Raw genomic sequence first — 10,846 nt, 5'->3', positions numbered from 1 at the left:
TTGCTTTCCTCTCCTTGAACCGGAGGAAACCACATTGGGGACAGGGTGGTAGGGACTGACATTTCTCTCTTCTCTCTCTCTCTCTCTCTCTCTCTCTCTCTCTCTCTCTCTCTCTCTCTCTCTCTCTCTCACACACACACACACACACACACACACACACACACACACACACACACACACACACACACACACACACACACACACACACACACTTATCATTTTTCCCTCAGGCCCTTGGTCTGCCTCTCTTGCATAACCTCTGTAAGACAATGTACGGGCTTTGGAAACCCTCTAACCACTGGTCCCTCAGGTGATTCAAGGCGTGACACATGGTGTGGGAAGGGATTCCTATGATGTCAGAGAACACGGCCCGTGGCTTCGTGGGCTCACCAAAAACCTGGGTAATAGTCACCTCAAAGACCTCATCTGGCCGCCACGCAGCCTCTTGCTTTCTCTTGAAACATTTGCTTGGAAATAAAGTTTAAGAAAGTAAGTCAAAATGACCACCAATATTGGAGTAGTGGAAAGCGATCAGCGTTTCTAGAAAAGCCAGACACACAGGGCCTGGCCTTCAGGCCACAGAATGTCGGCCAATCGTAGACCAGGCAGCTGGGATCACATAAAGCATGGCGCACACTTGGGTTATACTTGCCAACAGTCCAGTGCCCATGCCAGGCAAACAAGAAAAACGAGCTACTTAATTAAAATCAAATGAGCCATCACAGGTTTTTCCACAAAGCCAGTAACCATAAAAGATGAAAATGAAAATGGAATTGACACAAGGTCAGGACAGTCACAGCAAACCAGAAGTTTAGCCCACGTGGAAAGCAGTCCGAGGATCCGGCCCTCTGCCCAAGCCCAGAAACTGGCTATCAGGGGCCCAGTCTGCTCTCCCGGCCCTGCCCTGTGAGGGCACAGGGCTCCGGGCAGCTCTTCCCTGGTTCTTCCCTTTGCCATCCACGCTGACTCAAATCTTTATTTCGAAATGGAGATGATCGGTCATCAAGTGCTTCCACCTAGCAAGCCTACCAGACAGCACGCACTTCCCGGATGCACAAACCACCCTCTGGGGTGCTTGAGCCTCTCTGAGCCTCAGTTTTCTCAGCTCTCAAATGGGGAGAAGAATAACAGTATCTTTCTCTTACGGTGGCTTTAAGGATTAAATCATGCTTGCGGAACCCTTAGAACGTCCCTAACAGAGTGAACACTCAACTAGCAGAGCTAGGATTAATGTTACTACTCTCATTGTCATGGACTTCACTCACCTCTAGGCTGTTTCCCGCAGTAGGCCGGGAGGGCCACTCAAGGCGCTGGCTGTGACCCTTTCCTCTGGCGTCAATGAGCACCAGTGTACTCGTAGGGCCGCAGATGGCTTCAACCCATCAAGGCTGCAGTGAAATCCCGCGTGTGGACATACCGTGAAACCCTGGACATGGCTCAAGACCTAGGACAACATCAGGTGTTGGGAATCAGTTGTTTGTCCAAAATAATCAACATGAAATACAAAAAAGGCTAAAGCGGAAGGGGTGTTGTAAAAGAAACATTTCTCAAGCAAAGGATTTGGATGAAGAAATACACAAAAGGATTCCTCTACACAAGGCCAGATCTGATATGAGCCTGTTCTGGTTTTAAACTGAGGTGTAGAGCTCCTGAGGGGACAGCAAGCTGCCTTTTCCGATCAGTGCAGACACAGGTGACATGGGCCGCAGGAAGCAGGTATCGTCGGTCTCCTGGTTCTCCTGCTCTGGTTCGCTAAATCCTGAGCCCCGTAACCCACTTGCCCTGACTTACTCCTACCCCACTGCGTGCATCCCCACTGCAGAAGTTCTTGTCCATCTGTACTATCATTTCTCGTTTCAAACAAAAGCTTAAAGTGCTAGTCTATAGAATGCCTCAGTACCCATTAGAAAATGGCAGCCTTCTGCACGCAAAAGTTTGCTGAAAGCACTCTTCCTGTGGGCTGATGCATCCTCAAATCAGGGCACAGAGCTACATAAGAGGAGGTAGGGCTGGATTCCAGGCTCACTTGGTCATATGGCCAACTACCCTTGAGCAGTGGACAACCTGTGCAACTGTACATGGTGGCCCAGCTAAACCAAACTGAAACTCATTTCATCATGATGAATGGGACCATATCCTTTCAATAGCATCCCTGACTACCCAGAAACAGGGACAAGGCAAGGTCCCTGCAGTCCTCTGCAAATTCCCTTCTTGAGTCACTCACAGGTTGCAGACCAGTTATCTGAAAACCTCGGTCTTTCCATCAGTTGAAACATCTTCCTGTGTTTCCTGACATCAGTGTCCCCCAGATGATGGGCCAAGACATCAAAAAAACCCAGAGCACTCTACAGGTGGAAGGGCCCCTTATTTCATGGATGAGGGAACCAAAGCCAAAGGTCAGGAGTGCAATGGTGCTGGAGAGGACTCTTGGAATTCTCACTGCTCCATTTCTGCTTTTGTGTTCTTTCTCCCTTCGTGAACGCCCTAAGTGAAGAGTCCAGCAGTATCAAGTACTCCATCAATATTTTGAGAAGAGGATGAGGGTGGGTTTTCTGGTCACATCAACCTTTTGTTCTTACTCCCCACCTCTTTTGTTAAAATCTCATCATTATCATCAAGTTTCTCTTTCCAGTGACAGATTGTGTATACACCAATATTAATTCTTGCTGCTCCAGGTCTGCCAAAGCACATTTAGGTCTTGACAGATGTCCCTAGATCAAAAGGGATGAGTGAAGCAGAAAAGCCCCCACTCGAGACACAAACATCCTCCTCCCTAATGAAAACTGAATAAAGTATGGTGTTTAATTGATAATAATGTATCAATATTGGTCTGTTAATTGTGACAAATGTACCATAATCATATAAGATGCTAATGATAGGAGAAACTAGGCGTGGGGTACACAGAAACTCTGCGTACTGTCTTTGCAACTTTTCTGTAAATGTAAAACTATCCTAAAATTTAAAAGTTTATTTAAATATTAAAAATAAGTGACTATGTAAACTGAGTAAGGTTAAGATTCTCTCCATATGTGTCTATATATACAAATATATGTAAAATAAAATGTGAACTTTCTTGCTCAAAACAAGAAGAGGAAAGACAAAGCTGTTTTCAGAGGATCAAAAGCAGAAGGTGTGGACACTCATGATGTGTCCAGAAAGCAATGAACACAACGAAGTGGGCCATCGTGGTCCTTATCTCAGTCCTGGTTACTTGCACAGGGCCTGGCATACAGTAGGGACTCAATAAAAATTCCTTGTTGAGTGAAGGTGATGGAAGTAGAGCTATCAAAGAAGCCAGATAAAGAGCAGTCCAAGGAGAGGCAAACCTGGACCAAACAGTACTGGGAAAAACAGAGAGAAGAGGATGGTTCTTCTAGAATGCAGCTTTTAACACCTCAGCCACTGCCCTCCACCCTACCTGCTTACAAAAGCTCTCCAGAGGATTTCCCATTGCCTTCAATATAAGGTCTAACTTGCTTAGGATCACCAACGGGACCCTTTCTGATGAGCTCTGTCTCCCTTCCCAGCTCTTCAAGAGCCAAGCCCCCCTCTGACCCAGCACTCGTGTTTCAGACACGCTTGCACTTCCCCTTCCAGGTCCTGCTCATGCACCCCTCTGGGCGCACGCTCACACTGCTCCATCTCACCAACTCTGAGACGCGTGTCTGAATCAGTCCCACTCACGGCTGGGGTGGACCTCCTGCTCTGTGCTCCCAAAGGGCCAAGCCATCCTCTGCTTCCCTCTTTCAAGGCTCTTATCATTTATTAATTGACTAGCCCGTGCCCCACTCTGGATGGGGGCTCCCTAAGGTCAGGCATTTTATCATTTTATCCTTGAGCACCCACCTCAGTGGCTGGGGGATAGTAGAAGCTAAGCTCAGTGTTTTGGGAATAAAGGGAGGGAGGGATGAAGAGACAACGGAGGGTGGGAGGGGAAGAAAGGATGTGTTTCGTAGCCATGGCTGACCCTTAAGCAGAGCTTACTATGTGCCAGGGATTTTTCCTTGATTAATTTCTTTACCTCTCCCAGGAACCCTGTGATGGAGGGACTATTATTCCCAATTTATTCCCAATTTTCATACGAAGAAACTGAAGCACAAAGAGGTTAAAAAAGTCATGTTTCTGGAGGAATCAGGCGCCCTGACTTCAGACTATACTACAAAGCTACAGTAATCAAGACAGTATGGTACTGGCACAAAAACAGAAGGAGAGATCAATGGAACAGGATAGAAAGCCCAGAGATAAACCCACACACATATGGTCACCTTATCTTTGAAAAAGGAGGCAGGAATGTACAGTGGAGAAAGAACAGCCTCTTCAATAAGTGGTGCTGGGAAAACTGGACAGCTACATGTAAAAGTATGAGATTAGATCACTCCCTAACACCATATACAAAAATAAGCTCAAAATGGATTAAAGACCTAAATGTAAGGCCAGAAACTATCAAACTCTTAGAGGAAAACATAGGCAGAACACTCTATGACATAAATCACAGCAAGATCCTTTTTGACCCACCTCCTAGAGAAATGGAAATAAAAACAAAAATAAAGTAATGGGACCTAATGAAACTTCAAAGCTTTGGCACAGCAAAGGAAACCATAAACAAGACCAAAAGACAACCCTCAGAATGGGAGAAAATATTTACAAATGAAGCAACTGACAAAGGATTAATCTCCAAAATTTACAAGCAGCTCATGCAGCTCAATAACAAAAAAACAAACAACCCAATCCAAAAATGGGCAGAAGACCTAAATAGACATTTCTCCAAAGAAGATATACACACTGCCAACAAACACATGAAAGAATGCTCAACATCATTAATCATTAGAGAAATGCAAATCAAAACTACAATGAGATATCATCTCACACCAGTCAGAATGGCCATCATCAAAAAATCTAGAAACAATAAATGCTGGAGAGGGTGTGGAGAAAAGGGAACACTCCTGCACTGCCGGTGGGAATGTGAATTGGTACAGCCACTATGGAGAACAGTATGGAGGTTCCTTAAAAAACTACAAATAGAACTACCATATGACCCAGCAATCCCACTATTGGGCATATACCCTGAGAAAACCATAATTCAAAAAGAGTCATGTACCAAAATGTTCATTGCAGCTCTATTTACGATAGCCCGGAGATGGAGACAACCTAAGTGCCCATCATCGGATGAATGGATAAAGAAGATGTGGCACATATACACAATGGAATATTACTCAGCCATAAAAAGAAACGAAATTGAGCTATTTGTAATGAGGTGGATAGACCTAGAGTCTGTCATACAGAGTGAAGTAAGTCAGAAAGAGAAAGACAAATACCGTATGCTAACACATATATATGGAATTTAAGAAAAAAAATGTCATGAAGAACCTAGAGGTAAGGCAGGAATAAAGACACAGACCTACTGGAGAACGGACTTGAGGACACGAGGAGGGGGAAGGGTAAGCTGTGACAGGGCGAGAGAGTGGCATGGACATATATACACTACCAAACGTAAGGTGGATAGCTAGTGGGAAGCAGCCGCATAGCACAGGGAGATCAGCTCGGTGCTTTGTGACCGCCTGGAGGGGTGGGATAGGGAGGGTGGGAGGGAGGGAGACGCAAGCGGGAAGAGATATGGGAACATATGTATATGTATGACTGATTCACTTTGTTATAAAGCAGAAACTAACACACCATTGTAAAGCAATTATACCCCAATAAAGATGTTAAAAAAGAAAAAAGTCACGTTCCTCTGGCTCCAGAACTGTGCTCTTAACCACTATCCAATATTCTAACTATGCACAGGATCGCAGGGACTTATAAAAAGTCACCTAATCTGGCAAAGAGAAGATTATTGGTGACACTCAAGAAAGCAGTTTTGAGTGTGGTAGAATCCAAAGCTGGGTTCTAAGGGGCTGAACAGTAGCGGAGGATGAGACCAAACATGATCACCTCCCAGCACCAACCCCAGCACACCAGATGAACTTTCCAGAAGGACTGCACTGATGACCATTATCTCGGCTCCAACTCCATCGTAAGCATGGACCCATGAGCCAGGAAGCAGGTTTCTCTGCAGTCTTAATCCAATCTTTCCCAATGGTCCCTCTCAATAGCTGTGGACCTCAGTCCTGCTCTTCAGTTGACGTGACCGCCCTTCACTCCTTGAGAAGGGCCTATGCCTTTCCCAACTCTGCAGCCTCTTGCTGCGCCTGTAGAGGTCTGTCTTTGCCCCACCTCACCCCAGCGCTGTGAATCACAGGCGCTTGCATTCTGTGATGGGCGGGTGCCTCTCGGCCGTAAGCATTTGGGACACAGCTGTCAGTGTCCTGCCCATCTCAACTGGCACCCACGTGGCCAGGCCCACCCAGCAGATGTGCGCTCTCCGTATTCAGTCCCCAGGCCCCTCCCTGCCTCGTGGCATTTCGTCTCCTCTGTGCCAGGCACCCACCTAAGGCACTACCCATGTACATTTCCCATTGTGTTTTGGTGGTTATTAAAATCTCCACTTTTAGAGAAGGAAGCATGCTTGCAAAGGTTCAGTAATTCGCCCAAATGAACCGAAAGCTCTGTAGAACTTGTCACATTCTGCCCTGGATTATATTTTGGTAGGTCCATCTTACATTCTCTATCAGACCGTAAACCTTTTGAACCCAAGTGCTCTTTTTTTTCGGCCACGCCGCAAGGCTTGTGGGATCTTAGTTCCCCAACCAGGGATTGAACCCGTGCCCTTGGCAGTGAAAGCACAGAGTCCAAACCACTGGACTGCCACAGAATTCCCCCAGGGGCTGTTTTATTTGTCCAGCTTGGCCCTGTATACTTATCGGTTGACAAATGTTGGTGAAAATGAATGGGGAGCACAGAGGATTATATTAGTAGAATTAAGGGACGTTTATTATATGTAAATCTTTTCTGATTATAATATTATCAACATTACATAGTTCTAAACATTCAAATTCAGGAATGTACAACATAGATGAAAGCCCTCCAAATTCCACTCCTCAAAGATAATGACTATTAACAGTTTGGTCTGTGTTCTTCAAGATTTTTCCTACGTATGTACTGACATATCATCACAAACAATTCTTTTACAAAAATGGGATCATATGATATACACTGCTCTTTACCACTTTTTTTCACCTAGCACTATTTTAGATACATAGATCTGTCTTATTATTTTTGTTTTGTTTTGTACCTAATAGTTATGTTATATACATTGTATGGACATAACATTTTATTTAATGACTCTCCTACTGACTGACACTTGGGTGTCCTAAATTTTTTTTATTGAAGTATAGTTGACTTACAATATTGTGTTAGTTTCAGGTGATTTACTTATAATAGCCAAGACATGAAAGCAATCCAAGTGCCCATCAACAGATGACTGGCTTAAGAAGATGTGGTATAGGGACTTCCCTGGCGGTCCAGCGGTTAAGACTCCGCGCTTCCACTGTAGGGGGCATGGATTCGATCTCTGGTCAGGGAACTAAGATCCCGCGCATGGTGTGGCAAAAAGAAAAAGATGTGGTGTGTGTATACACACACACACACACACACACACACACACACGCTGGAATATTACTTAGCCATAAAAAAGAAAGAAATATTGTCTCCTGAATGTCACAACAAACATCTTTGGAGGGAAAATAATTTTAGAAGAACCACGTTCTGGTGAGGAGAAGCACCAGCAGGATGGAAGAGAGTGATTATGCCACAGATGGAGCACATCTGATGAAGCAAGTAGGCAAAAGGGCGTGAACCAGGAGCGGGGGTGGGTGGACTTGTAACTTAGGAAGGGGAAGAGGAAGGGACACCTAAGGGAGGGCCACCGCTCCTTGCAAACAGGATAGGCTGTTTGGGGAAAGAATCTTGGTTTTGTGAGCTGGTGCGGAGGACAGTTACATACAACATATTTTGATGTTGAGGGGAGGGGATTTGAAGAAGTGCACGTCAATGGGTCTCCAGTTTCTTTGTCATTGATATAGGAGGTGAGGTTGGGTACTGGGGGGGAGCGCGGCTGGTAGGGGGGGCGGGTATCAATACTAGAGGTGAGAACATGCGAAAAGATTTGGGGGACAGCCACTTAATTCACATAGATGAGGGCACTCTGAAAGCACGAGAACATTCTCTTAGGTTTGAGGCCCCGGGCTGGGTATGGAGAGGAAGACTCCAGAAGGTCTTAAATGGATTCCTCACAATCCCCAGGACCCCTTCTTCCCTCTCCGCACACCAACTTGTCTTTCTTTCCTCTTTCCTTCAAATCCTCTTTTCCCAATCTTCAACTCTCTCAACGTGGGGCTTTTAGAGTTGGAGGAAACCATTTCTGTTTCTCCCTTTCTGGATCTACCACCTCCAAGGGACTTCAGAACCGCCTTCAGGGTCAGAAATTACTTCTGGAAGACCCAGCCCATGGCAAAGGAGTTAATAACCATCCTGCCACCAGGTGGCGCACCCTACCCAGTATTTCCCTTCCTGAACAGGCAGAGGAGTACTTTTTGTGTGATATACATGGGATAAATTGAGTATAAAATTTTACACTGCTGCAAAGGTTAATAAACTACACATGTATAGGGGCTTCCCTGGTGACGCAGTGGTTGGGAGTCCGCCTGCCGATGCTCGGGAGGATCCCACATGCCGCAGAGCGGCTGGTCCCGTGAGCCATGGCCGCTGAGCCTGCGCATCCGGAGCCTGTGCTCCGCAACGGGAGAGGCCACAACAGTGAGAGGCCCGCGTAACGAAAAAAAAAAAAAAAAAAAAAAAAAAAATTTACACATGTATAAAGGTCTTATTCTTCGTTTGGGGGCCGTTTCAGGTTAAGGCAATCCAAGCTTCCAAATAAAAACAAATTTTATTCACAATATGCCCTATGGGTCTCAAAGGTTTAAGATGCAAGAAAAGCAAAACCATGAAGCTTTTGCTCCCCCATTTGGCAATAGATAGAAAATTTTAACTAAGTAATGAGCTAGAGAAGTGTCAATTTCATAAGTTATGAAAGATGTGAAATAAAGCTCAGACTTCCCTGTATCTATTCTAAATCCACTTACTGAGTTAGATTTTGAGAAAACAAAACAAAACCAGATTACAAAAGAAATATTGCCAGGTGGAAAATGTTCCAAGAGTAGAACAGGTATCCGGTGTGAATCTCAGTCTACCAAATGCGAGGTACACAAAGACAGCTTCATTTTCCGTGATTCGAGTTCGTTTCTGTCCCTGAGCTTTCATCCTACCTGACTCTTCCGAAGGTTAACTCAGACCCTTGCCTCCCAGGAATTGTACAGTTTCCGGCTCTCCTGTAGTGACACACGGGGGTGTGTCTTCATCTTCCACATGAAGTTGGCAGGTCCCCTCTTTTCTCTGAATCAACAGGCCTCCCCAGCCCTCCCATTCCCTTCCCTCTTGGCTTCTCTCTCCAAAAAAAGGTGGAGAAGCAACCTCGCCTTTTGCCATTCCTGGAGACCCAGATGTCCCTGAGTAGCTTTACCTCCACAAACCCCTCATGATCCCCTAAGACTATTAGGCTTTTAGAAGACAAAACCCCAAGAACTCACTTACCCCGCACATGTCCCCCGAGGCAATGGGCACAGAGCTTAAGGTCAGCGTGAACGGGAATGAAGGAAAAGGAAAGAAAACAGACGACAATCTCAAAGATGACTGAACCTCCCAGTGCGATCTTACCCCCTAGGGCACGGTTTTGCATCTAGATCACGTGCATTGGGATCATCTAGCTCTTATTTAAAATGCAAATGTCAGGACTCAAGAAACTCAGGAGCTCGAGCGCAGAGCCAATGAAGTTTGAGGACCACTCAGTAGCATCAGCAGCCCCCGGGCCCAGCTTGTTAGAGATGCAAATTCTCAGGCTCCAACTTCAGACCTACCGAATCAGAAACTGATGTGAGACCCAGCAATCAGAGGTTTAACAAGCCCCTCAGGTGACTCTGATGCACGCTCAACTCTGAGAACCGGTTGCCTGCATATTGGAATCACCTGCAAGATTTCAAATCCAAACGCCCAGGCTCTCCCCCAGACCAGTTAAATCAGAAGCTTTATCGGTGGGGCCCAGGCATGGGGATTTTTGAAGAACCTCAGGTAATTTCAACGACAGCCAAGGTTAAGAACCACCGTAGCAAGTGGGGAAACAGATCTGAATCACCAGGACTGTCTCACAATAAATATCTCCTCCCTTCTGGGATAGCATGGTATTGTCCCCAGCCTGAGACACTCTGCAGTTGTAGCCCTTGTTATTGATGGGACAGGGTCGTCTTACACCTGTGTGTTTGCATGGATTAAATCCTTAAATATAGGACTTAAACCCGTAAAACTCCTTGAGGAAAACATAGCAAAAAACCTCCTTGACACTGGTCAGTGTTTTTTTGGATATGACACCAGAAGCACAAGCAACAAAAGCAAAGATCAGCAAGTGGGACTACATCAAACTAAAGAGTTTCCGCACAGCAAAGAAAAACGTCGGCAAAATGAAAAGGCAATCTATGAAACAGGAGAAAATACTCGCAAACCATCCATCTGATTAGGGGTTAATATCCAAAATACATAAGGAACTCATACAACTCGATAGCAAAAAGCAAACAGTCAACTTAAAAATGGACAGAGGATCTGAATAGACGTTTTTCCAAAGAAGACATACAAATCGCCAATAGGTACATGAAAGGGTGCTGGGCATCAGTAGTCATCAGGGAAACACAAATCAAAACCACAATGAGATAACCCCTCACACCAGCTAGAATGGCCGTTATCAAAAAAACAAGAAATAGCAAGTGTTGGCGAGGATGTAGACAAAAAGGAACCCTTGTGCACTGTTGGTGAGAATGGACATTGGTGCAGCCACTATGGAAAACAGTACGGAGGTTCCTCA

The 10,846-nt window shown here is 45.4% G+C and overlaps 1 protein-coding gene across 5 annotated transcripts in view; it reads right to left on the bottom strand.

Annotated features, from left to right (window-relative positions):
- Nucleotides 1-10,846, bottom strand: part of TLR7 (toll like receptor 7) — a 98,665-nt gene that overhangs the window by 48,398 nt on the left and 39,421 nt on the right. For all 5 annotated transcript variants that reach the window (XM_049705254.1, XM_049705256.1, XM_049705255.1 and 2 more), the window contains one exon: nucleotides 1,266-1,444. The gene's annotated coding sequence lies outside the window, so the exon portion shown is untranslated. The remainder of the gene's footprint in view (nucleotides 1-1,265; nucleotides 1,445-10,846) is intronic.

The sequence above is a fragment of the Orcinus orca genome, chromosome X (genome assembly GCF_937001465.1).
Source record: "Orcinus orca chromosome X, mOrcOrc1.1, whole genome shotgun sequence".
Taxonomy (NCBI): domain Eukaryota; kingdom Metazoa; phylum Chordata; class Mammalia; order Artiodactyla; family Delphinidae; genus Orcinus; species Orcinus orca.
The sequence above is the reverse complement of the archived record's forward strand: the minus strand, read 5'-3'. Positions and strand labels throughout refer to the sequence as shown.